Raw genomic sequence first — 26,904 nt, 5'->3', positions numbered from 1 at the left:
GAAGCAATAGTGCATGTTATTGATCTATTTAAATCTATATAAAGCCAATATTTAAATCTATATATCCACTTTTAGTGTTCGATTGTACTTAGTATATAACTGTGCATGGACAACTACAAAAGTGCAAACACTTTTCCATTCAGAAACTTGCTCAAGAAGCTGTTATACTCAGTGCCATAACTATTCTAATACTAAACCCAATACACCATTTACGTATAGCACTATCTTTAGAATAGCGGCTCTCCTCAATAGCGCATGATCTGAATGATCTGATAGCACAATAGGTTCAATAATTATCCATTCAACCACAGAAATGCTTGTCTAGGAAATTGAATCACCTCAATTATCCAGTTTGGGGATTCATAATGAAATATCGAATAGGTTTTATCTAAATATGTTTACTATTTTCTTCTAGCAAATGTGCCTCTAAATGATATAATTTGTCTAGATAGTAAACATGATTTAGTAGAAGAAGCATAATTCTTGGAATCAGAACTAGTTTCCAGCCTTAGCTATGCCGCTCACCAGATGTGGGATTTGGATAAATTACTTTACCTCCTTGAGGTCTTTTCATCTATAAAATGGGGACATATGAATACACCTTATAAAAGTGGTTTAAATAATCTATGTAGAATGTAATCAATAAATGTTAATTCCTTTCTTGCTTTCATAAAATCCATCTCAAAGGTCACTATCATTAAGATGCTGAGAATCCAAAGCAGTAAGGAGCACCACATCATTTATTTTAGCCGTTTAAAGCAATTGATCTGTTTTTTTTTTTTTTTTTCAAATTTGTCTAGCAAAAACAATGTATCACATACAGCAGGGCTCTAAATCTACTGGCAAGAGCTCCAGGTAAATTCAGGGAATGGACCATTTTACATATGCCTTCCCACTGATAATGAGCCTGATAAAACCAAAAGGGAAGCAAATGTTTAAAAATGAAAGGTTCAGTTTAGGGAAGGATTGGAAGAGGGAGTTTATATGAATGTAATTACAAACCATTGGGTGATATACAATCTTGTACCACAAGCAACTAGGAGGGGAGGAAGGCATGTCGTATGCTGGTAAGAGGGGCATGAAAAGATATGGATGTGTGCCATCATTTGCCTTTGATTCTTCTGTTGGATGAAAAATAAATCATTTTCCCTTGACCAAATGAATATAGTGATGACCCAGGAGATTTTCATGACCTTATGGAGAATAAAAATCAGTTTTTCTCCACGGATTGGGTGGTTGCACTTCTCCTGGGGGTTTGATCAGACCCTCCACTGTGGTCGTCATCATTCTAATGCTTCAGCTCCCCCTGAGAACCATGAGTGGCAGGGAAAAGAGTTCTTGAGGGGAGTTAGGTAAACCAGAGGAAAAGTTGAGATTCACTGAGAATTATTTCAGCTGAGTGTGATATGGGGCAAATCCATTGGTAACTTTACTGGCAGCAATCTACAGGAACCTTTTTTTTTTCTCTCCTGCTGAAAATGTTCTATAAATCTAACAATAAATAGTATGTACCTCCTTTCAGTCAGAAACATGCACTCCCGATGAGTCAGGTTCTTCTCAGAAAATATAACCTCTGCTTGCTAGCCTCAGTGAAAAGCTCAGCTGGAAATAGTGATATTCAGAATAGATAACCTAAAATGGTAATTCCCCAGAACCAATCTGCAGGAAGATGCTGGGCTGAATGGGTGATGGTCACTTGGGGAGCTTATTAAACATATATCTTCCCAAACATTAGCCCACGGATTTTGGTTCTATGGGCCTATGGGAGGGCCCCAGAACATGTATTTTTAAAAACTTTCCAGGTAGACTAAACTCATGGCACATACGTATAATATCATACAATGTATTTGCAAAAAAAGGATGAGCAACTTTATGTACGGATACAGGCCAATCTTTAAGATATTTTAAGTGAAAAATGCAAGAGAGTGTATCATTTGCTACCAGTGCTGTTAAAAAGATGAATATGGGATCCCTGGGTGGCGCAGCGGTTTGGCGCCTGCCTTTGGCCCAGGGCGCGATCCTGGAGACCCGGGATCGAATCCCACATCGGGCTCCCGGTGCATGGAGCCTGCTTCTCCCTCGGCCTATGTCTCTGCCTCTCTCTCTCTCTCTCTCTCTCTCTGTGACTATCATAAATAAATAAAAATTGAAAAAAATATTTAAAAAAAAGATGAATATACATATTTGCTTATATATGCATGAAAAATCTCTGGAAAGTTACACAAAAAGCTGATAAAATTGGTTTTACCTCTATAGCAAAGAACTGGGTGGTTGGCAGATAGGAGTGGGAGAGAGGTTTTATTACAGCATAACCTTTTGTATCTTCTGAAATTTGAGCCAAGTAAAAATATTATGAATTCAGAAATGACTGAAAATATTATTTCTATAATACTCATGATGAAATGCAGCTTATAAATAACTTTCCAAGTAAGTCTGATGTTCAGCTAGGATTTTATCTACTGGCCAGGAAATATATAACATGCAACATATTGACGTAATAGTACATACATAGTATGTAACATAGCCACATCTCCAAGAGATTAAAGTTTTCTTCTTCTATGATGATAGGACACCAGAAGCTAGACACAGGGTAGTTACATTAATGTGAATGCTACATTCCCGAAACCTTACTTACTTCCAATCTAGAGAGTTCAAGACTAAGTTTCAATAGATCTGATAAAGAATGCTGGGTCTGTTCACCAGCTAATTTGCCACCTGCTAAAGAAAATAGCAAAAATACAGTTTATAATGTATTCAGCCAGTCAGCTTTGAATTTTGTAATTCATTATTTTTTATAATTGGAAGAGACATAAATTACTTCGAAATATATACATAGAGGCTTTATTAATGTTTTATAACCACACCATTTCAAATTAGTGAGTTCAAAATCATATTAAATGCAGCCACATTGCTCTTGAACTACATTAGATTATCCTCCTTAAAAAAGTGTTTCACAGAAAATTTATTTTGATGGGATTCATTTGATTTTTATTTAGACTTGATCAAGGAACACCCACTTGAAACTTTCTGCATTTTCTGCGAAACTTTTTTTTTTATCTCTTTTTTTTAAATTTATTTTTTATTGGTGTTCAATTTACTAACATACAGAATAACCCCCAGTGCCCGTCACCCATTCACTCCCACCCCCCGCCCTCCTCCCCTTCTACCACCCCTAGTTCGTTTCCCAGAGTTAGCAGTCTTTACGTTCTGTCTCCCTTTCTGATATTTCCCACACATTTCTTCTCCCTTCCCTTATATTCCCTTTCACTATTATTTATATTCCCCAAATGAATGAGAACATATAATGTTTGTCCTTCTCCGACTGACTTACTTCACTCAGCATAATACCCTCCAGTTCCATCCACGTTGAAGCAAATGGTGGGTATTTGTCATTTCTAATAGCTGAGTAATATTCCATTGTATACATAAACCACATCTTCTTTATCCATTCATCTTTCATTGGACACCGAGGCTCCTTCCACAGTTTGGCTATCGTGGCCATTGCTGCTATAAACATCGGGGTGCAGGTGTCCCGGCGTTTCATTGCATTTGTATCTTTGGGGTAAATCCCCAACAGTGCAATTGCTGGGTCGTAGGGCAGGTATATTTTTAACTGTTTGAGGAACCTCCACACAGTTTTCCAGAGTGGCTGCACCAGTTCACATTCCCACCAACAGTGTAAGAGGGTTCCCTTTTCTCCGCATCCCCTCCAACATTTGTTGTTTCCTGCCTTGTTAAGTTGCCCCATTCTCACCGGTGTGAGGTGGTATCTCATTGTGGTTTTGATTTGTATTTCCCTGATGGCAAGTGATGCAGAGCATTTTCTCATATGCATGTTGGCCATGTCTATGTCTTCCTCTGTGAGATTTCTCTTCATGTCTTTTGCCCATTTCATGATTGGATTGTTTGTTTCTTTGGTGTTGAGTTTAAGAAGTTCTTTATAGATCTTGGAAACTAGCCCTTTATCTGATATGTCATTTGCAAATATCTTCTCCCATTCTGGAGGTTGTCTTTGAGTTTTGTTGACTGTATCCTTTGCTGTGCAAAAGCTTCTTATCTTGATGAAGTCCCAATAGTTCATTTTTGCTTTTGTTTCTTTTGCCTTCGTGGATGTATCTTGCAAGAAGAGTCCAGGGCCAGATGGCTTCCCAGGGGAATTTTATCAAACGTTTAAGGAAGAAACCATACCTATTCTCCTAAAGCTGTTTGGAAAGATAGAAAGAGATGGAGTACTTCCAAATTCGTTCTATGAGGCCAGCATCACCTTAATTCCAAAACCAGACAAAGACCCCACCAAAAAGGAGAATTACAGACCAATATCCCTGATGAACATGGATGCAAAAATTCTCAACAAGATACTGGCCAATAGGATCCAACAGTACATTAAGAAAATTATTCACCATGACCAAGTAGGATTTATCCCTGGGACACAAGGCTGGTTCAACACCCGTAAAACAATCAATGTGATTCATCATATCAGCAAGAGAAAAACCAAGAACCATATGATCCTCTCATTGGATGCAGAGAAAGCATTTGACAAAATACAGCATCCATTCCTGATCAAAACTCTTCAGAGTGTAGGGATAGAGGGAACATTCCTCGACATCTTAAAAGCCATCTATGAAAAGCCCACAGCAAATATCATTCTCAATGGGGAAGCACTGGGAGCCTTTCCCCTAAGATCAGGAACAAGACAGGGATGTCCACTCTCACCACTGCTGTTCAACATAGTCCTGGAAGTCCTAGCCTCAGCAATCAGACAACAAAAAGACATTAAAGGCATTCAAATTGGCAAAGAAGAAGTCAAACTCTCCCTCTTCGCCGATGACATGATACTCTACATAGAAAACCCAAAAGTCTCCACCCCAAGATTGCTAGAACTCATACAGCAATTCGGTAGCGTGGCAGGATACAAAATCAATGCCCAGAAATCAGTGGCATTTCTATACACTAACAATGAGACTGAAGAAAGAGAAATTAAGGAGTCAATCCCATTTACAATTGCACCCAAAAGCATAAGATACCTAGGAATAAACCTAACCAAAGATGTAAAGGATCTATACCCTCAAAACCATAGAACACTTCTGAAAGAAATTGAGGAAGACACAAAGAGATGGAAAAATATTCCATGCTCATGGATTGGCAGAATTAATATTGTGAAAATGTCAATGTTACCCAGGGCAATATACACGTTTAATGCAATCCCTATCAAAATACCATGGACTTTCTTCAGAGAGTTAGAACAAATTATTTTAAGATTTGTGTGGAATCGGAAAAGACCCCGAATAGCCAGGGGAATTATAAAAAAGAAAACCATATCTGGGGGCATCACAATGCCAGATTTCAGGTTGTACTACAAAGCTGTGGTCATCAAGACAGTGTGGTACTGGCACAAAAACAGACACATAGATCAATGGAAAAGAATAGAGAATCCAGAAGTGGACCCTGAACTTTATGGGCAACTAATATTCGATAAAGGAGGAAAGACTATCCATTGGAAGAAAGACAGTCTCTTCAATAAATGGCGCTGGGAAAATTGGACATCCACATGCAGAAGAATGAAACTAGACCACTCTCTTTCACCATACACAAAGATAAACTCAAAATGGATGAAAGATCTAAATGTGAGACAAGATTCCATCAAAATCCTAGAGAAGAACACAGGCAACACCCTTTTTGAACTCGGCCATAGTAACTTCTTGCAAGATACATCTGCGAAACTTTAAAGACATTGTGACCATAATGCTCCTTGATGCCAGTTGAACAAATCATAATTCCCCCACTTAAATTTTTATACCAGAAAAATGGTTTTAAGAACTGTATGTCCCCTTTTATTAGGTGAGAACTGATGCCAAGAACCTGGGGTTGAACTTGATGGTCAACCATGGTATATAGCGAATTTCCTAACAAATTTTGGGATGACCCAGCCTTGGGAGAGGAGAAAAGAAAAGCAAGTATCACCTGTTTATAAAATTAAAGTAGTAATTGTTTTTAAAGCAAGCAAAATAACCTTGCACTGGCTAACACTTTTTGCAGTTTCTGGTTTTCATTAAAATTTGGCTTGCTATGCAAGGTAAAGTAACTGAGGGAATAATAATGAGGTTCTTTTCTTTAAGGGGATCTTGGGGATAAACAAGCCAATGAGAAAAGCTCCCACTTTTGAGGTAGTGATTCTGGAGTGAGTTGGCTAATGAATGCACTCCTAAAATGACTAGCCAGGAACAGTGAGGGAAATGCCCTAAGAGCTGAGTGTCAGTCTTGAAGAAAAAACAGTATGTTTGACTCATCCTTAGCATATGGATGGTGCCTTGGGAACCAGTCAAATTCTTTTTACTTTCTCTAGTCTTTCCCTTGCTTAGAACCTGCACAGACCCATCGAAAAGACTAATCTGTATCTAGCGGAATATTCAGACCATAAGAGAAACCTGCTTGAACCAAGGATAGAAAAATAATGTGGCTTATAGCCGCTGAACGTGAAATGGTACAACCGCTTTAGAAAAAACAGCCTGGCAGTTCCTCCAAAGATTACGTATAGAGTGACCATGGGACCCAGAAATTACACTTCTATGTGTTAGGTTCCTGTTTGTCAGCCTCACCTGGTAACTTCAATCAGTCCAGTGGATGAATTAGAGAAGAAATTGTTTCCCATTCTTAAATCAAGAGTCATGTGGGATAGATAGTCATTATCTTGTTTCTCATCTCTATTAACTTCTGATACACGCATCTCTATTTTATATATATATATATTACATGCTCAAGTTTTTTACTTTATCTGCTTAAAAATAAACATGTCTGGGATCCCTAAGTGGCGCAGTGGTTTAGCGCCTGCCTTTGGCCCAGGGCGCGATCTTGGAGACCCGGGATCGAATCCCATGTCAGGCTCCCGGTGCATGGAGCCTGCTTCTCCCTCTGCCTATGTCTCTGCCTCTCTCTCTCTCTCTCTTTGTGACTATCATAAATAAATAAAAATTAAAAAAAATAAAAATAAATAAATAAATAAATAAATAAATATGTCTTAAAATAAACATCTTATATTGATTATTAAAAATATAGAAAAACATCTTGAGCCTAGTACCCAAAGATAGCTACTGTTAATATTTTGCTTCTGCATGCTTCTTCTCAGGATGTATTTACATATATTTATACACATTTGTTTTATAAAAGTGAGAGAAAATATTTTACAACTATCCGAATCCAATTAATTTCCCCAATTTCATGACATTATCTACTATAATAATATTCTCATGATTAGAGATATTATCTCACATGGATCTGCCATTTGCTTTTTAAATTAGCTGTCCCTGAGAAACAGATTCTAAGAAAGAGATTTGTGTTGTGTGCAGCAATTTCATTGGTGAGTACCCTTGGGATGAGCCCTTAAATAATCTGGTAAAGGACGTAGGTTTCAGGCAAGTGAGAAGCAGAACTACAATGAAGTTGCCTGGGAGCTCTGGAGCTGGGATGACCCTTCAGAGCTGTCCCTCCTTAAGGCAAGCTGAGTCCTTGAACCCCATTATCAGACATATCTGAATGAGAACTGTGCCCCAGGAATAGGTGTGAACCTTGGGCAAGGCAGCTCTCTTAGCTAGGGTGATTCACAGGTAAAAGTTCAACTGAAAGCCATTAGTTGTCAATATTACCAGTAACAGAGGTAATGAACTCCTTAGTCCTGAACAAGGAATCTGGAAGACATATAGTAGTACTTACTACAGTGGATCTCCTGTGCCACCTGAATTCATTTATATATTTTATTAAGTTTTTACTGTATCCTGACTTCACTATTTATTCTAGATTTTTCTCACTCTTGGCCAACATTCCTGCTGATTTAAGTGGCATAAATGATTGGGTAACCCACACCCTCATCTCTTATGGATCTGAGCCCCTGGGCACCATGACTTTTTTTAGTCCTTGGCTGTTACACTCATCCAATTATTGTCAAAACTGGGCAATGGAGTATACTGAAAGATTCCCCAGGAGATGGCCTGGATACCATACATACTCTTCCTGACCTCACTATGAAGCAGTAGCCCTGCCTCCCCCGGATGCTCACCAATGTCAGGATGGTCAAGCACCCATGTCAGGATGGTGACTCCTTTCCCTCTACAGTACGTTCTTTGCTTTCTTCTTGTCATGAGGACCCTGAAGTGACAGCAGTAGTTTTAACTAAAAGTCTAATGGGACTCTTGTTGTATCTTTTGATAGAACATTTTCCCCGGTGGAGGGCAGAACATGGAGACCTACATTGTCGAGAGTCATAGTGATGGGAAGCATGAATTCTACAAGTTGGTAACTTGGAGGGATGGTGAACAAAGAGACCCCTACTTCCTTCTCCTGGGTCCCAGACCCGTATATGCTACCTACTGGGGACATGGCATCATATAGTAGTCATTGGTCTAGGATGTCACTTTGTCTTAGAGAATAAGTCTCCCTATTCTTGTAGAGTCTCAGATGCAAGCTGGTGCCTCAGTTACACTTTCAAAAGGTGCTTCTATCATTCTATTAGACTGGCGACTTATGGGTGGTGTAGTATGTGATCAAACCAGTGGATCTCACAGTCATGTGGGATATCTCCTTTATTGTCAATGGATGGGGGGGGGGCTCTTAATCCTATTCAAAGTTGTGCAAGATTCTATGTCAGCAGATCAAATACTCTGTAAGTCCTTAAATTGTGGTATTTTCTGAGATCCTGTGGATTGAAGAGACAAACCCATACCTAGAATATCTGTTAATTCCAGCCAAGATGGATTTATGCTCCTTGCAGAATGAAAGGAGTTTAGAGTGGTTAGTTTATCACCAATTAGCTGGTTGGTGTTGTTGAAGGTTATGCCATATCAGGACTTAGCATTGTTTTCTATTGCAGGGAGGTGGGGTATTTGGCACTAGCAGTAGCAAGATTAGCCTTGGTGAGTGGGAGCTATGCTGGGCCTGTGCATAGCCTCCATCCCTGCTGCTGTGACTTCTCTGTTTATGTGACCATCATGTCAGCACTGAAATGGTTAATAACAGAGGCTCGCTGATGGCAACTGGCCATGCCATTCCATATTTTTCATTGTTGAGTACTTCTTCTACAAAGAATGATGAAGAAGAGCAGGATGCTCTCCAGAGGGCATTTTTATACATGGTACAAAGATCTTCACACTTGGGCTTATTCCTATAGGCCCACCCACATAAATCTTCCCTGATGCCCTTGTCACCAGTATGCTAATTTCTCTTTTTCTAGGTCCCTGAACAATCAGCTAAATCATTTCCCTCTGTTCATGAATTAGTGTATAGTGTCATTTTGGTCCATCATTCTTTCCATGCAAGGTGGATGGCCAGATGCAACGCCTGAAGCTCTGCCCATTGTGAGGATTTCCCATCCTAGTTTTCTTTCAGAGACACCCTTGAGTGAAGCAATAGTGCAACAGCACTCCATATCAGGGTGACCCATCTGTGAACCATCTGTTGGGCATTTCCCTCCTCAGTAAGCTAATCATCAGAGACCCATCATGTGGCCATAGATTTCTGCTGAGGAAAGATGCCAATCCAGCTTAATTGTGCCCTCCATTCTGCTAATGCTTGATTCTGGATTTACCACTTCCACCTTATAATGGATTGTTGCTGAGTCCATCTGACCCTATGACTTGACAGTTCCCAGAGAAGGACTCAGCTAAGAGCCATCCACTGCCAATAATCCAGCAGTTGGAGGAATGAATGCCTTAGCTCATGCCTGGAAAAAAAAAAAAGAACAGTAATTTCTCTGCAGCTGAGAATTTCAGGTGTTCTTTGTTTTTTTTGTTTGCTTTTTATTTGGTTATTTTAACATAACTTTGAAAGTTCTTATTGTGAGCAGAGAGTTTATAAAAATTAAAGAGATAAAAACTAAAAATGGAGAAGTAATGAGATGATGAGACATGAAACTAGGGGGCTCGGGTTCTAGCCCTCACTTTGCTATTATCTTTGAGTTTCGTATTTGACTGGTCATTTCACTTTTCAGAGCCTTAATTGCCTTATCTACATTATGAGACAGTTGAATGAGATCAATTTTTCCCAATCTAGAGTCCACTGAGAAAGTAATAAAAATTCAAGAGCTATTTCCAGTATTTTATAAAGTCTAATGAAAATAATTTATCTATTCTTGATAAGGTTGCAGAGGGATCAGGTGGGGGACACTGAACTGACAATTTAGGCAAGCAAGAGAGCACTATCAGATAAATACTGTAGAATAAAAGAATCCTAGAACATCATTATATGATAGGCCTTTCCAAGGTCATCTGGTCCAACTCACAAACAGGTGCACAAATGCCCTCATTATAATAATGAACCTTTCCTTGAGCTCTTCAGTGTCATGAGTAGGCCTGTCCAGTTTCAGAGGGCTCTACAAAGACACTGTCTAGATGCATTCTCCTGTCAGTTGTTGCTCTACTCCTTTCCTCACCCCACATCCTCTCCTCAGTTTATTCTAGTTGAGTTTCAGCACCCACCATTCAATGAAACTGCCAAATCCGGGGGTCTCTGTTTTATTCAGGGGCATTCAACACAATTGGTCATTCCCTCCTTGAAACGATTTCTTTTCTTGGCTTCCTGGTTATCATCTCTCCTGCCTTTCCTCCTAACTCACTGGTTGAACCTTCTCACTCTTGTATTCTGGCTCTTCCTCTTCATCTACCCAATCTCTAAATCTTGGAGTCCCCACTGGCCCAATAACTCGGCCCTATTCTCATGATTTCAGGTAGTTTAAGGCTTTCCAAATCAGTATCCTCCATTTGTCACCACTTCTCTGAAACTTAGATTCAAATATCTGAATTCATACTTGACAGCTCTTCTTGAATGACTAATGGGCATTTAAGACTTAATTTTTCCATGAGAAAACTTCCCTAAATTAGCAAATACGTGAAAGTGGTACCATAGCTACTAGATTTCTTAGGCCAAAAACTTAGAATACATCCCTAATTTAGCTCTCTCTTTCTTCCTCCTATGTAACCCCACATTCTATCATTTCTAACTCCAAAAAACTACCCCAAATCTGAATATTTCTCTTTACGTCCATTATCCTCTCTCACACTAAGTCATGTCCATGTCTTTGCCTGAACTATTGCTACAACCTGCCAAGTGATCTCCTTGCTTGCTCTCTTGCTTTCTGTAACCTAATCTCCATATAATAGCAAGATTGATTTGTGTAAATATAATCAAATCATGTCATTATTCCTCTGCTTAAAATCCCCCAAATGCCTGGCTTACCTTGTCCTACCATGCCATAAATGATCTGGACTCTGCATCTCTGGACTTCCCATAAATATTATCCACCCTGTCCACAGCCTTTCAGCCAAATCAGCCTTCTCTCTCACTTTAGAATCTTTGTACTAGCTATTCCCTTCTCTTAGAATTATGTCTTTTTCTTGATCCTCATCATCATGGATGCTTATTGTCATTCATGTCTCAGTTGAGATGTCCATTCCTTAGAGAGGCCTCCCTGGCCACTCAATCAAAGTAACCATCTAGTCTTGTCCTACTTTTATGCCCTATTCAGTTCTCTTCTAACACATTTTATGATGTCCCCTTCCTGGACTTCTTTCTGCCTATTGATTGTGTCTTCTGACTAGAATGTGAGTTCTATGAGAGCAGCAGCATTGTCTACTTTGTTTTTGTTCTTTTTGGGGGGCTTGGAAAAAAGCGTGGCACTTAGTAGATGATCAATAAAAATTTGCTAAAGGAATGAAGTTATCAGGAGACTCTGGGACCCAGAGAATCTAGCCTAATATTGCTAACTGCCATCTTACTCTTTCTTTGTCAAATAAAAAGCTCTTATTTCTCAAACTTGTCATTTTGGGGAAGAATTTTTAGAGCAACAAACACAATAGACATGAAATGCCAATTGCCCAGAGATGTAATAAAAGTTATTTCATGATAGAAGTATTTTCATTGTATATACATATTTTCCTTATTTCAGATAATCCACAGGACTATAATTTATTCTGATGGGCCACCTCTGCTTGGAGTAAAGTGAGAGGTAAATTTCATAGTAATTTCGATAGAATCCTCGCAACAGGTTTTATTTTCTTGGTTTTTCATGCAATCGTTTGATCTTGCTGGGTTAAGGGATCACACCAGATATTTTTAAATATCCTAACTTTAGTAATTATAATGCAGTTTAGTAATTATAATGCAGTTTTCTACAGCCATATTTACTCCATGATAAACACAAGCAAACTCAATTCTCAAACCTGACCTGATCATTCTTTTCTTCCCTATCATTCCCTTTCTCGATTGAACTGCCATCAAAAGTTTGATCGTTTATGTTATTCAATAAGAGGAAAATTTCTCTTGTGCTTTATTAGTAACTAAAATGTATCGAGTACTTAACATGTACCAGCCAGTATTCTCTGTGTTTTATGTAGCCTGATGCGTGTAATCTTCATGATGCGTGTACTATTATTTTGACCATTATACAGATGGGAAAACCGTAGAACACAGCAGTTAAGTAACTTGAGTAAGGTTAAGCAGCTAGTCAGTGGTGAAGCTGGGCTATATACCCAGGCCAGTCTAATGCTAGCACCACTACAGTACTATATAAAGTGGCATCTCTGATTTTCCATTTGTTCTTATAACCTGTTATTACTCTAGTCACTTTTATAGCTTGCTAAATAGTGACTACTGTCTTATCTAGGAAAAACATCCGATTTCTTTAAGAGTTCCTCATACTAATTGATTCCAAATCTCTCCATCACCCAGGTCACCTGTGGAAAGACAGAAGTATCTATGCATTCTCTGAAAGGGTCAGAACTAAGCATTAGTCCATGTGCGGTTTAGCTGTGTATATACAGAGATCAGTTTCATATGAATATAATATATATAATTTAATATAATTTATATTATGTATGTAATTTAATATAATTTTATTAGTATAGTATCAATTCATCTTAGTTTATTTGGTAACCACATCATCCTCTCGACCCCTATGTCTATGAAATATAATCTTCACAGGCTCCTGGGAGCTGCTATATATACTTCCCAGAACACCTATCAGGAATCAAATAAAAAGAAAGCTTCTGTGGAGCTGCCATAATCTGAAAATGGGCTTCCCTTAACATCAAGGGACACATACATGTTCAAGCCTAAAATCCTTTAAAATAGTACACGCATGAAAATATTTTTAAAAAACCAACTGAAAACATTTTAATTTTTTAAACATTAAAATAATAGGGTGCTTGGGTGGTTCAGTTGGTGAAGCGTCTGCCTTCAGCTTAGGTTATGATATCTGGGTCCTGGGATTGAGCCCCACATTGGGCTCCCTGTTCAGTGGAGAGACTGCTTCTCCCTCTCCCTCTGAATTTCCCCCACTCATGTACTCTCTCTCTCTCTCTCTCTCAAAAATAAATGAAATCTCTAAAAAAAATAAAATTAAAATAATAAAATAAACCAAGATTTCCAAAAGCAAAAGCTTTGCTTACAGTACAGGGAAGGAGAACATGAAAGTTCTTAGCACCCGGGAGCCTTCTGCCATACATAGAGGAGGGAAAATGGAGGTACACCTGGGTGGCTCAGTGGTTGAGCACCTGCCTTTGACTCCAGGGCATGATCCCGAGATCCTGGGATCAAGTCCCACACAATCAGGCTCCCTATAGGGACCCTGCTTCTCCCTCTGCCTATGTCTCTGCCTCTCTCTGTGTGTCTCTCATGAATAAATAAAATCCTTAAAAAAAAAAAGAGGGAAAAGAGAGTATACATAAAAAAAGAAAGAGCATGAAGGAGCTTGATTTCTCTCTCTCTCCTGCTTTAAATTCTCACCATTGCTAAGCTTCCTCTGCTTATTCTCTAGTATTTTCTCCTGTGTTACTCTCTGGCCTGAACCCTTAGCACTATTTTTTCTACCTGCGTGATCTTGGAGCCTTTCAATAGTCAGTTCAGTGATATAGTCTAAAGATTCCTTATTTGACTTTTGGCCTTGGTAAAATGCTTTACCTTAGGGCTGTACTACCACCGAGTTTGTCCTTGGCCACACAAAAAGGCGTCGTTCATGAACAATTGTTAGCTCCTTTTTTTTTTCTATGTGACATTGTACAGATTTTGAGAAACCTAAGTGTTAGATTTTGCAATTATTTCTTTATACCGCCTCTTGTTCTATTCAACTTGTGCTGAGATCTTTGGCGAATCCAGTTCCATTGTCGGTTACTAGTCAGCCAGATTTCGGGCCGTCACCATATTTGATAATTTGCCATCTACTCATTTAGCCAAATTGTTCATGAAAATGTTAACCCACAATAGGTTAAGACCCTGGGGTAGGATCACTGGGGATTTCTTTTTCAGCAAACAATGACACATTACTCAATACTTTTTGAAAATGGCCACTCCATCATTTATGGACCACCCCAAGTATTCCGCAAGCTGGCTCGTCTTTGTCTATCTTGTGGCCATGGACATAATCTGGGTGTGCCATTTCAATAGCATACTTGGGGTATACCAGTCCTGTATGCTTCGGTGGCATTAGAGAGCAGAGATTAAGACTATGATTTCTACAATGTGCCAACCTATGCTTAAATGCATGTTCACCTGTTTTAGCTGTGTGGGATGGGGCTAGTTACTACTGTAAACCTCTGGTACCTCATCTACAAAATAGGTAGTACTTAAGTCAAATGAGAAAAAAATGCGTATAAAGCACTTAACCTAGAGGCTAACATCAAATAAGTGCTAAAGAATATTAGCTCTTCTTAACAGTCGTAGTTTACCTACCCAAAAAGAAAATGAGGTTAGTCTGGCACAGCTTAATCTTAATGAGCCCAGGCTGGGTCTTAGTGAATACCGTTTCCCTTTGTAAGAATTTACATGCTCTGATCTTAGACTATTTGAAAACCCATCCATTTTAATAATCCATTCTGTAATTTTGCACAGGGATTAATGTCAGGCTCACTGCTCCATAATTGCAGAATTTACTATTTCCTTCCATTGAACATTTATGCTGCATTTGTTTCTCTCCAGTTCTGTGACACTCTTCCCACTGTCCTCTTCTCCATCATCCCTCAGAGAGAACAGTCACTTGGTTCAGAAGATCCATGCCCTGTCCTCCCCAGTCCTCTCCTGAAGTTCATCTCAGCAAGGGCACTGGATGTTCTCTATCTTCCCACCCATCTTTGACATCTGCCCACTTCAACTGGCTTGTTCTCCTCTCTCTGGTCTGAAGAGCATTGTCTCTGACGCAGAAGACAGGCAGAACAGGAACAGAGTGGTCCTGCTTCTTTTTTGTCGTCTGTTATCACCATCTGTCTCAAGCAGAGGGCCTACCCCTTCCTGTTTGTTCTCTTGCTTGTTAGTGTAACTTTCAAAATTCCCCTCTCTTTGCCTTATTATTTTGTACAAACTTCGGTTATCTATTCCTCTTCTTGCTTTTTGTCTTTTCAAAATAGAAGCTCAGACATTTCCAGTTTTAAATGACATTTGAAGCAGCTTCTCCAAGTTTCTGCCTACCATATTTTTTAAGACTCAAAGTGAAAGCAAGCGCTCGTATGCAGTATGTGACTCTGGAGAAGTTTAAGGGACTACTGCTTTAAAATTACCTGCCAGCTGTGTCTCAGCTTTAAGTGAATTCAGAAAGTCAATTAGGAAGCATGTGTGAGGTGAGGAGGTGATAGGGACTAAGGTTGTAACTATGGAGATGGTCGTAAGTGGGCAGACTCAGGATGTATTGAAAGGAGCACCAACAGTCCTCACTGATGAATTGGAATCTAAGTGTTTATCATGAAGGAAGGAAAAAATCAAGGATTCCAAAAGCTATAAATTTTTATTTGTTTGCTTGAGCAATTAGGTAGATGGTAAATATATTTGGTGAGAAGTGGAAGACTTTGGGGCAGCAAATCGGGAAGGGATATTAATCATTCTGCTCGACTGCATTTAAGTTTTCTATTAGACGTCTAAATTGAAATGTCAAGTAGAATATAGGAGTTTGGAGTTCCAAAGAGAGGTCTAGGCTAGAGATATAAATTTGAGTCGTCTGCTAAAGATGGTATTTTAAAGCCCTGGGACTACTGAAATTACCCAGATGAGATCACAGAGGTGGAAGGAGAGTCAAAGAGAGAGTCCTGGGTCACCAAAACATTTAGAGGTCTGGGCGAAGAAGTATAGAGGGTTTGAGATGAAGCAGCCAGAAATGAGAGAACACCACGTGAGGAATGGACACCAAGTGAGGAATATGTATCAATAAGGAGGGAATAGCGCATGGTGTCAAAATGTTAAGAGCTCCAGTAGGATGATCTCAGAGAAGTGAACATTAGCTTTAGCCAGATGAGGTCATTGGTGAGATAAGGCCCATTTTATTAGAGAAGTCAAGAGAAATACCCAGTTAGGGTGATTTGAGGAGAAAATGGGAGCCAAGGTAGTGGAGGCAGTGAATATATAGACAATGCTTTATTTTTCTACAGAGGCAAAGTGAAAAATAGGTATTAGCTGGGACAGGATGTGGGGTCAAAGGAAAAGTTTTGTTGGCTTGCTTTGTTTGTTTGTTTGTTCCAATGGGCCATCTTAAAGAATGCTTTAGTTTGGATGGGAGGGTTCCAGGAGAAATTAATGCAGTCAAGAAAGAACAAAAATGGCAGTAAAAATTCCTCTTTTTGATTTTTTAAAGGAGAAGTTGAGCTAAGACAGGAGCAGTGAATTTTCTTTTTTAAGTACAAGGGAGGCCAATATGTGTGTATAGTTACAAGTAGAGTGTTGGGCTCTCTGAGTGAAGGATGAGGCAGTTCTTATTAGAGTAGAACTATTTTTGTATTAAATATGCTGAGGGGATCCCTGGATGGTGCAGCGGTTTGGCGCCTGCCTTTGGCCCAGGGTGCGATCCTGGAGACCAGGGATCGAATCCCACATCGGGCTCCTGGTGCATGGAGCCTGCTTCTCCCTCTGCCATGTCTCTGCCTCTCTCTCTCTCTCTCTGTGACTATCATAAATAAATAAAAAAATAAAATTTAAAAAATAAATAAATAAATAAAAATAAATATGCTGAGAAGTTATTCACTTAGTACTAGGGAGAGGAAGGGGATGTTGGTGATTTGAAATCACCTGCTGAAATAGTGGGAAAGTAGATTCCCCAGAAAATTGGGATAGGTTTGTCATTGTCAAGTATGATAATGGATTTGAAATGACTTTGGTCAATAGGGCTGTGATGTTCTCTAGTTATATTGAAATCTTGTGAACAAATGTGAAGAAAAAAAATTTTCTGGCTATGTACAAAAGTAAAGGAGATAGGCAAGTAATTAATGACAATTGCAAAGGAATAATTATAATGCTAGACAATGGAATATAGGCTTGGTAACACAAGAAGTGAAGGAATTGAGAATGGTCTGGTCTGTATTTTCTTTGCTTGCTTTGGGCTTAGTTTGCTCTTTTTCTGGTATATTCTTGAGATAGGAATTTATAATACTGGTTTGAGTCCTTTCCTCTTTTCTAATGTAAGCATTTAGTGCAATAAACATCCCTCTCAGCACTGCTTTAGCTGCATCCCATGTATTTTAATATAATGTATTTTCAGTGTCATTTACTTCTATGTATTTTAAAACTTTCTTGGAGACTTTTCTTTGATACATTATTTAGAATTGTGTTGCTAAATTTCCAAGTGTTTGGAGATTTTCCTCCTGTCTGTCTGTTATTAGTTGATTTCATTATGGTCAGAGAACCTATTTTGCATGGTTTCAATTATTTTAAACATATTAAAGTTTGTTTTATGGCCTAAGATATGATATACTTGGTAAATGTTTTCTGGATGCATAAAAAATGCCTATTCTGCTCTTATTGGGTAGTGTTCTGTGTATCAATTTTTTGTTGGTTATGTTGTCATGTTTTTCAGATCTTCTATGTCCTTGATTACCTGTCTATTAATTCTATTGCTTGATAAGAGGGAGTTTTAAAAACCAAACAATAATTGTGAATTTGCCTATTTTACTTTTTAGCTATAGTGATTTCTGCCGCTTGTGTTATTGAGGCTCCGGTGTTTGGTGAAAACACATTAGGATTGTTTTGTCTTTCTGGTGGGTCAATCCTCTTATCACTATGTAATGTGCCTTTGTCTCTAATGATACTCCTTGTTCTGAAGTCTACTTTATCTAATAGTAATATAACCACTCCTGCTTTTTAAAAAATTAGTATTTGCGTGGTCTGTTTATCCATCCTCTCACTTCCAGCCCATGTTGTTGAATTTTAAGTGAGTTTCTTGTAAACAGCATATAGTTGGCTTGTGTTTTTTGATGTACTTTTAATTTTTGTATTTAGACCATTTATATTTAAAGGGAATTATTAATATATTAGAACTTAAGTCTACCTTTTATTAATTTCCTCTGGTTCCTGATCCTCTGTCTCTCTTTTCCTGGCTTCCTAAACATTTTTTAGCCTTCTATCTTGATTTATGTATACTGTTTTTTCCCAGTATATCTGTTTGTATAGTTTTCATAGAGGTTGTTCTGGATGTTATAAAATATATGTATGACATACAACATTTTACTGGTATCAACATTTTATTACTTTAAGTGAAATGTGGAATCCTTTCTTCCATTCAGTTCCCTTTACCTTCCTCACTTCTGCACAGCATTGTCTTGAGTATAGGAGAGGGTCACAGTTTGTTTTAATCATCAAATATGACTTACGAAACTCTTGAGGAGAAGGACAATCTATGGCATGTATTCATATTTCTGATCTTTCCATTGGTTTTTCTTTTTAATCCCTGATGCTCAAAATGGATTCTTTTATTACTTTCTTTATTTTTGAATAAAATTCTTTAGTGATCTTGAAGGGTAGGTGTGCTAGCAACAAATTCTTTGTTTTCCTTCATCTGGCAAGGTTTTTATTGCATCTTCATTCCTAAGGGATAATTTTGCCGGTTGTAAAATTTGATATTTACAACTGTTTTCTTTCAGCACTTGAAAAATGTTGTGGCACATCCTTCTGGCTACCATGGTTTCAGATAAGAAATCCACTGATATTCAGAGTGATGCTCCCTGTAGCTAAACTGTTAGTTCTCTCTGTTTGCTTTCCAGATTTTTTCCATGTCTTTAGTTTTCACAAATATAATATTATGGCTTGGCATGGAGTTCTTTGAATTTATCATATTTGGAGTTTGCTCAGTTTCTTAATTCTATAGTTTAAGGGCTTTCCCCCCACTCCTTTTTTGCTATTTTTTTTCAAACCAAGTTTGGAAAGTTCTCAACCACTATTTCTTCAGCCCACTGTCTTCTCTCCAATCTAAGATTCCAATAACAGAGTTGCTGGATTTTCATTTGTTTATTATTGCTCCATTTTCTCAGAGTCTCTGTTCACTTTTTTTTTGGTCTATTTTTTCTCTACTGTTCAAATTAGGTAAATTCTGTTGATCTGTCCTCAAGTTCACTAATTCTGTCTCTGCCATTTCTACTCTACTATTGAGCCATCAAGCAAATTTTTATTTCTACTGTGGTATTTTCAGTCCTGTATTTTCTACATCATTCTTTTTGTAATGGCTGTTTTTCTCCTGTGATTTTTTAATTATTTCACTTGTTTCAACAGAATTCGTAATTGCTTACTGAAGTATTAATATGGCTGCTTTAAAATCCCTCTTGGATGGGGCACCTGGCTTGCTCAGTCAGTAGAGCACGCAACTCTTAATCTCAGGGTTCTGAGTTCAAGCCCACACTGGACATTGAGCTAACTTAAAAAAAATCCTTGCTGGGTAATTCCAATATTTAATGTATCTTGGTTATTGTCCTTTTTCATCTGAGTTGTGATCTTCCTGGTTCTTGGTAAATAACTGATGATTTTTTAAAAATTATATGCTGGACACTTTGGCTATTATTTTAGAAGAATCTGGGTCCTCTTTAAAGGTTGTATTTTAGCAACCAATTATTCTATGGTGGTGCTAGTGACAATTTAATTCTCAGAGCTCTTGTACTATTTTCATCTGCTTGTTTTATCTTACACTAGTGGGGTTCCCAAAGGTCCAGGATGGTGCCACCTAAAGGGATGGAAAAAGTTTCCCTAGGCCAGGCTGTTTGGTGCCTCTCTGCATAGAGAAGAGACTCTCTGACCCATGGGGAAAAGCTTCCTGAGCCAGGCAGCCAGTTGTGGCAGGATTCCCCTTCCTGGTGCTACCCAACCACCTGATTTTCTAGGTAAATGGCATAAACTTCAACAAGGCAATGTCTTTACACAAGGGATTCACTTGTGTTATTGCAACTGGAAACCTGGAAATCATATATGATTCTTGTGAAGTAGAAGGGAATTTACCAAGAATGAATAAAGCTTAGGTTAGAGTATCCTTCTTTTGTAGGAGCCTTTTCCAAGACCCTAGGACCTAAATGTGTTTACATGTCACATATTCATGTATATTTGCCAAAGTAGCTTATTTTAACTACAATTAATTACAATGCTTTTTTTTTTCTCTGACTTCCTCTTTATCACATTCCCTCATGTTGCTGCCATAAGCACTTTTGAGATCTGGCTATGAAGAAATTGTTTTATGAATATATTTAGATTGGATTCAGTGAGATAACCTTCTTTGATCCAGAGACACTCCTACATGTGTTGAGTTCTTGCTAGATGTTCTCACATGGGGGAGCTTTAGGAAAGTTCCTAACCACTGCCCATGCTGACTTAGCCAGCTTTGTGTCACTAAGGTTTAGGACCTATGGTTATCTTGCATTATGAGCATGACCTATCTCACTGAGATGGGAAGAGGAGGAGAGGAAAAACTATAGAGAGGATAAATAATATTTGAAATTTGGGGAACCAGAAGTTAGGCCGTAAAAAATTTTTCCAATCATCAGGTATGTAATATCTAGTGTTTACCTAGCTAAACATTAGAGCATCCACTTACCTAAATATTGGAACATTTGATACATAAAATTGCCTTGTCAAAACAGAAGTTATCCTTTGCCACAAATACTCAATAATGCAACATATTCCATTATAAACAATCCATATTTTGTTTAGATGAAAATTGCATGAAATAGAATTTCCCAGAATTTTTTATATAGACTGCAAGGTTAAAGCTGTACTCCAAATAGTAAGTATAGCTATATGTGACATCAGGTGTTTCATATATTCCAGTTCTCAATAATAAGACCAAAGTTGATCAATCATACTACAACAAAGACTGAATTATTTTCCTTTTCTTTATCTACAAAATAATCTGATAAAAGCATTATCATAGAAAAGGCAATATCAAAGAGTTTACTGCCAAAATGTTCCTAGCAGTTGATTGATTAAAAATAGTATGTCTTTTTTATTTTTTGGATTTAGTAATGTTTATAGTATTTGGCAGCTTTTTAAAATTTGTAATTTGTTGTGGCTTCTTTTCTCATTCTAAAGAAATACTCACTTTTGTATCTAATTTACTGTGAGTAATTTTATATTTCTTTTCTTAAGAGTGATCTCACACAACTTGAATCTCATTTGACTCTTTTCCTACTTTCAGAGCCATATCCAGTCTATCTAGGAATTCTGTTATTGCCACCTTAACATAGTAGTAAGAACTTTTTTTCTCAATCCCCACTGCCACCACCAATGTGACTACTCTTTCCTCCCATCTGGACAATGGCAACAGCTTCATTTTCCTTGGGCAGAAACCTCTTAATCTCATGTAACCAAATCTACCATTTTTTGGTATGTTTTCTAGACTTGACTGTCTTGCTTTCTCTCCATCCCAAGGTTTAAAAAAAGTCTCTTAATTTTTCTTCTGATATTTTTGTCTTGTAATTTTTTTACACTTCTATCTTTAGCCATTGTAGGAGACTTTTATATTCCTTCAGATATCATTTAACAGAGAAAAACATTTTTTCTATGAAATAAAAATGTCAGCATTATAATTTACTATGTTCATTTTAGATTTCATTTTATATCAATTAACTATTGTCTATTATTGTGTTACCATGTAGTGCTTTGATTACAGTAGATTTATAGTACTTTTAATATCTGATAGAGGAAGTCCACCTTTAATGTCATTTTTTAAAATGGAAAATTATTATACATTCATTTTCTATGTGATTTTTAAACTTATTTTGACCAGCTAGAAAAAATACTGTGTTATCATTCTGATCAGAACTGCAATAAACTTAATGTATTAATGTAGGAAGGACTGTCTCTCCAATTTCAGACCTTGTTTTATGTCCTTCAATAAAATGTTATCATTTGCTTCATTTAGATCCAATCCCTGTCTTCCTAGATTTATTTTGGGTAATTCATTTTTTATAGTGCTTATAAATGGATTATTTCCTATTTTAACTTCTAATTGCATAATATTGGGAGAAAGAAAAGCTATCAATTTTGTATGTGGCCAGCCACATTAATAAATCTTCTTACTAGTACTAATAGATATTTAGCAGGATATCTTGTATGTTCTAAGTACATTAATCATACCAACTGGAAATGAAGATAGTATTATCTTTCCATTCTCCATATTAAACTGTTCTTTTATTTTTCTAGCCTTATCTATCTTCAAAATATGTTGAAGAATAGTGATAATAGCAGAAATCCCTGTCTTGTTACTGATTTTAATTTGAAACTGTTTGTTGTATATAATGTAGTTGTTGGGTTTAGGTAGAGATTTTTTTTTCTTAAATCTTGTTTAAGTATTGCTGTGGGTGGAATTATGTCACTCCAAAATTCACACATGGAAGCCCTAGCTCCCTATGTGATGCAGATTGGATCTTTAAAGAGGTGATCAAGCTGAAATGAGGTGATGGATGGAGAACTAGGGCTCTCATGAAGACAGGAAGAGATACCAAAGCTCACACTCTTTCCACCACATGAGGACACAGCAAGACGCGAGCTATCTGCAAATCAGAAAGAGATCTCCCCAGAATCTAACCAGGCTCGTACCCCGATCTCAGACTTCCATTCTCCAAGAGAGCTTCCTCTTTTCTCTCCCAAATGAGAATTTATCAGTGTAGAGGCAACCGTATAAAGCTGTAAATTGTGACAAACAGTCATACCGTTGTCTTCCAGCCCTGCAGTTCTCAACTGCACTAATTTTGTCCATCAGGGGACATTTAGCAGTATCTAGAGACATTTTGGGATGTTGTAACTGGGGGACAGGGTTGTGTGCTATGGGTGTCAAGAAGATAAAGGCCAAGAATGCTGTGAAGTTTTCTACAATTGATGAACAGCTCCCCACAACAAAGACTTACCTGGTCCAGTATGTCAGTAGGGGTCACCTGGGTGGCTCCATGGTTGAGCATCTGCTTTTAGCTCAGGTTGTGATCCGGGGTCCCAGGATCAAGGCCCGTGTCGGGCTCCCAGCATGGAGCCTGCTTCTCCCTCTGCCTGTGTCTCTGCCTCTCTGTCTCTCTATGTCTATCATAAATAAAGAAATAAAATCTTTTAAAAAAAATGTCCATAGTGCCAAGGTCAAGAAACTCTGCCTGGCCAAGTCCCTGAAATCTCCTGTCTCCTAGAGGGAAGAAAAGGAAGATGGTATCCCAAAACTAAGTATGAAATACCCCATCCTGGAGACGCCTGCTCCATGAGCTGGCCAGGCCAGGATGAGTGAAGGGCTGGTCCTCAGAGCATACAGATTTGGTGGAGCAGGACTGCTCATTTGGATAGTCCTTAAAGTAGAAGTACGTAGTAGGTCTTGGTCTTGGGTCACATAACGAATGGTGCTGAAGGTGTCCACACCTCTTCTCTCTGGCAAGTGTCCTCAGAACATGGGCTGGGCAAGTCAAGAAACTGGTTGAGCCCCTAGGATAATCTTTTAAAAATTGAAGTTAAATCATATCACTGTTCTGCTTAAAGGTCTACTCAATAAATAAAGTAAAATTTGAACTCTTTACTATGTTTACAAGACCCCCTCTGATCTGTTGTAATTCTTTCCTGTGGCCCTCTTTTCTTTACCATTTCATTTCAGACACATTCAGGAACTTCCAGTTCCTCAAAGGAGCTCTTTCCTCAGGGTCCTTTTTATGGGCTCTCCACCTTGCACAGAAAGTTCTCCATCCCCTCCACATTTCACATCGTTTGCTCCTTTTCTTGCTTCAGAATTTGGTTTTTAAATCTACTACCACACAGGCATTCCCTGGCCACCCTATCCAAATGTATTTCTGCCAAAAACAATACCCACCCTGTTACTTACCGCAGGCAGGGATTTTCTTTTTGGGTGGTCACAATGGCTGAGTGAGTGGTCAGCAGCCACTCAAATGTATTTTTCTCCTAAGGGAAAACTCAGAAAATACTGGGTTTGTCACTAAGAGAATTATCTCTCCCCTCTCCTCCTTAGTTTGGTTTTGGAACCCTACGGTTTTAACAGAATTCCAAATTAGTTTTCTAAAGAAAAATCCTGTCCCTGAGAACTTCTCAATTCCTTTAAGATTGCATACAAATGCCAGGAATACTTTAGAACTGTTAGCCATATAGGAATTAATATGTATATAAGAACACTGGTGTTAAGAAAAGGGAGAAGGGAAAAATTATATTTTTGATCAAGGTATCAACTACTTAAAGTCTCTCCAAATGGCTTGCCGAGAAATACTATTTGGCAAGACATTTCTCAATCTGGCTTATGTTGCCTGTTGTAATTTTATTAAGCCCAGTATGTTAACATTTTTTGAACATATTCCCAAAGATATTTAATGATAGATAACTCTTTTAAAAAAATCAATCAATAAAGTAAACATGTAGCATAAACTGGCCATTGAAGGCATGCTAGAAATTGGAATAAGAAAAGCAACACTGTGAACAATGAAGAAATAAACCCTTGTGTCTTTACTAATGAAGTAAAGGGATGACAAGGGGTGATAATTGCTTTGAAGAAGACTTCTTTTACCAATTTTAACAGGAAAGTATTATCAAATGCCATGATTGTGACTGTCTCTCCCCCTAACTTAAACTTTTTGAAAATAGAACCCACCCTGGATATCAGAATTTTAAAGATAAATGTCAAGACCCAAATTAAATAAGTGAATGTAAGAAAGGTCCATTCAGGAGTCATATTTATGGACATGACTTATTCGTATACATAGCACTTTCTGGCATCTACCAGCTACTTGTTAGAGTGTTAAGGTTTTATGGGTGTGAGCGCTCAAGACTTTGAATGTGGACTCCTTTTATTGTCACCTCAGATCAGGTGATACTTTTGCTTTTAAAATGATGAAATTAGGCCCTCAGTGAAATTGAGGGAAGAGCCATCCTGCAGCAGATGCTCTCCGGCTAACTCAGAATCATTCATGAGAGTTGTCAATTTGTTCTTCCAAAAATATCAGTAAGAAGAGAAGAAAGCAAATGTTTTTGCTATCAAGGCATAGACATTTGGTCAGAGCAATAAAATTGCCTCAAATGCCAATAAATAATAAGGAAAATGTGGAATGAGTAACTTCCAAAGTTATGGAAATAATTTGACTGTGTCTTACTATATGATAAAAATTGACACGATTCCTAAGTACCCACAGATGGAAACTCTACTTGAACAAGACGTTAGAGCAGAGTCATGATTGTGGGCCTTATTATAATCATGGCGTCGCCAGGAATTTTGTCTGTTTCAAAACAATTATGTACATATATAAAATGTGTATACATGTGTGCTTAATTCTCTAGTGGTGGTGATTAGTTTGCTTTAAGCCAATACAAATTCTCATATAGCAAATGTTACATTCTTAAAAGATACTTAAAAGAATAGGGCCTCAAGTGAATCCATGTGTATAACCACTTCTAATCTGTTCATAGTTAACAGGCCTATCAGTAAAGGGATTAAAACCCACATTTTAAACTCAAGTAACATTACAATATCAAATAGACATTCACGGTCTGCTTCTGCCACACAAATTAACCCTTAATTTCTTTGGCTCAAAATGGAAATTAGTAACATTAAAGAAGATATGGGTAGATCTTTTTTTTTTTTTTTTTTTTTTTTTAATTTTTTTTTTTATTTATTTATGCTAGGCACACAGTGAGAGAGAGAGAGGCAGAGACACAGGCAGAGGGAGAAGCAGGCTCCATGCACCGGGAGCCCGACGTGGGATTCGATCCCGGGTCTCCAGGATCGCGCCCTGGGCCAAAGGCAGGCGCCAAACCGCTGCGCCACCCAGGGATCCCGAAGATATGGGTAGAAACCCCACAGCAGAGAGATTTAATATTCCTTTATATACAACCGAATCAGTTTGAAAAGCATTATGATAAACTGGTTCAGATAGGATTGGAAAGCAAGGAAGAAAAAAAGAGGGAAAAAGTTCTGTAGCCTAATGCAATGTGACGGAAAGGTGGGAACTTCAGTCTGGCAGACCTGGGTTTGAATCACAGCTCCTTAATTATGAGCTATGGGCATCGAGCGAGGTCCTTAATCATTGGGGGTTTCCTGCTTTGTGAAGTTGGGATAATGAAACATCACAGGGATATGAGTTTAAGGACGTAATGAATACAGAATGCTAGTGCAGTAGACGTTTGGTAAATGAGAGAGATTCTTATTTATTGAGTGCCTTCTACCTCCGAGGTGCTTTAGATATGTTGTCTCGTTTAAACCTTGAAATCTGATTCCTTAGCTTTGCTATAAATTGGAAATACGTGGAGAGACTTAGAAATTATTGATGTCTAGCTCCTACCCCCAAAATTCTGGGGCGTGATCTGCGGTTTGAGATATTAAAAAGCTCACCTGACGATTCCAATATGCAACAGTTTAAGCATCACTGCCTTATGACAATGCAGTGAGCTAAGTATTAGCATACCCATTTCAGAGTGAAGAAAATAGAATTAGGAGATTGATTTACTCTAGATTACATGGTTAATGTTTAACCATGAGGCTATGGGGAAAACAGTCTTGATGTATTATTTTGTAATAATGCTAGGTCACCAAAATAAAGAGTTTAAAAATAGTATGTAGAGTTCAATGTTAATTTCTTTTTACTCAAAAAGCTAATCTTGTAGGGGCGCCTGGGTGGCTCAGTCGGTTCAGAGTCCAAGTCTTGATTTCGGCTCAGATCATGATCTTAG

The 26,904-nt window shown here is 38.1% G+C and overlaps 1 protein-coding gene and 1 long non-coding RNA gene across 2 annotated transcripts in view; one reads left to right on the top strand and one right to left on the bottom strand.

Annotated features, from left to right (window-relative positions):
* Nucleotides 1–3,205: 3,205 nt before the first annotated feature.
* LOC140640509 (uncharacterized) overlaps nucleotides 3,206–26,904 on the bottom strand; it is a 56,991-nt gene continuing 33,292 nt past the window's right edge. The window contains exons 6-7 of the transcript XR_012037290.1: nucleotides 23,115–23,280; nucleotides 3,206–4,202 (exon numbers count right to left, since the gene is read on the bottom strand). The gene's annotated coding sequence lies outside the window, so the exon portion shown is untranslated. The remainder of the gene's footprint in view (nucleotides 4,203–23,114; nucleotides 23,281–26,904) is intronic.
* LOC140640551 (uncharacterized) lies at nucleotides 7,798–12,821 on the top strand. The gene is made up of 3 exons (XR_012037311.1): nucleotides 7,798–8,282; nucleotides 11,930–11,989; nucleotides 12,712–12,821. It is a non-coding gene; the product is annotated as an uncharacterized lncRNA (long non-coding RNA).

The sequence above is a fragment of the Canis lupus genome, chromosome 1, assembly GCF_048164855.1.
Source record: "Canis lupus baileyi chromosome 1, mCanLup2.hap1, whole genome shotgun sequence".
In the NCBI taxonomy this organism is placed as follows: Eukaryota; Metazoa; Chordata; class Mammalia; order Carnivora; family Canidae; genus Canis; species Canis lupus.
This window is presented reverse-complemented; position numbering and strand designations above follow the sequence as displayed.